Below are 1,767 nucleotides of genomic sequence, written 5' to 3' on the forward strand. Positions count from 1 at the left end.
GCCCTTTCGGTTTGACCATTGGTCTGCACATATCCAACTTGGTGCCGAGCACCTTGAAGATAGTCGACCAAACTTTTCCCGTGAAAAGGGGGTCTCTATCAGAGACAATCGACTCTGTGAGTCCGTGGTGACGGAAGAACGATCCCCGAACAGCGTTGTTGTACCGACTTCGTCGATGGTGCCTGGCACCGCCGCCAAATGAGCCATCTTGCTCAACCGGTCGACGAATATCACGACAGTGTTGCCCGCCAAATCTTTCGGCAGGCCAGGCACAAAGTACAAACTCATGGACCGCCAGCACCCAGTGGGTTCCAGTAAGCTGGCAGCGGCGCCGCCGCATTTGGAGAGGGTTTCACCCGTTGACACGTCTCACGCGTGCGCACATAGGTGCTCATCTATTTGTACAGCTTGGCCACTGATAGTGGTGACTCACAGAGTTGTACGTTTTCTCACGACCGAGATGACCACTGAGCGTCGTGTCGTGAGCCTCATAGAAAAGAAGATATTTCAAATTCTTATCATAAGGAACCGCAATTCGTGGTGTATCAGTTGAATCGGTGAAATAATATAGCAAGCCGTTAATCAACGAGTATCGGTGCACTCGTGCACGCAGTCTTGGTGACAATTTCTTGTTCGAGTCTCCAAACCCCCTTGCCCCCGAGAGCCCGGAGCAGCGCTACACACATCCCATCACCCGCATACGCGGTGCGGATCAAATCCGTCACAGACGACGTTACAGCTGTAACATGAGCAAGCTCATAGTCTGGTCTGCGTGACAACGCATCAGCCGAAGCATTCTGCTTTTCCGGCTTATACTTCACCTCGAAGTTATATTTTGCAAAGAAGTAGAGCCATCTAGCCATTCTCTGCGAGAGGTGGGGCGACTGAGTCGCAGAGACGCATGATCTGTATACATTACAATCGGCTTGGAGCCGAGCAGGTGGACCCTGAACTTGACAAGGGCATACTTCATCGCTAGGATCCCCTTGTCATGAAAAGGGTAGTTCTTATCTGCAGCTTTGAGCTGTTGAGATTCGAACGCGATCACCCGATCTCGCCCCTCGGCGTCTGCTTGCAGAAGTGCACAGCCGATAGCAAAGTTCAAAGCGTCACAGACGACGCTGAAAGGACGATCAGGGTCTGGCAGCGCAAGTATTGGTGCTTGCAGGATCTGTCTTTGACCCCATTAAAAGCCTCCTGATTTTCGGTGTTCCAACACGATTCCGCATCCTTTTTAAGGAGATTGGATAATAGTCGGGTCCTTTCTGCTTAGTTTACGCTGTACTTGTGCAAGTAGCTGGCGAGTCCAAGCCACTTACGCAAGTCTTTCTGGTTCTTTGGAACCGGCCAGTCTACAATGGCCTTAACCTTAACGGGATCCGCTCGAAGACCTCGCTTCCCAATAAAGCTCCCTTAAAAGGGAATCTCTTCTGCGCCAAGATGCACTGGTCCGCATTGGCGTATAGTTTGTTCGTTCGCTTGCACTCGAGCACCGCTCCTAAATGAACGATGTGGTTCTCCTCATCCGTCCTCTCGTGCTTCGCACGACTGTGAGCGAAAATGTTGTCAAAGTATGTCTGTACATACGCCCTATGGGGCCTGAACAACTGCGTCACACGACGATTAAATGTTACTGGTGCATTTGACAGCCCTTGACACATTAACAGCCACCCCAGAGCATGCCGCTTGAAGTGCTCACTGCTGTCAGGGAAATATCACTCGCTCTCATGAGCTATTGGTAATACCCATCGACCAAGTCGAGTGCAC

Source organism: Plasmopara halstedii (assembly GCF_900000015.1).
Source record: "Plasmopara halstedii genome assembly, contig: Scaffold_410, whole genome shotgun sequence".
Taxonomy (NCBI): Eukaryota; Oomycota; class Peronosporomycetes; order Peronosporales; family Peronosporaceae; genus Plasmopara; species Plasmopara halstedii.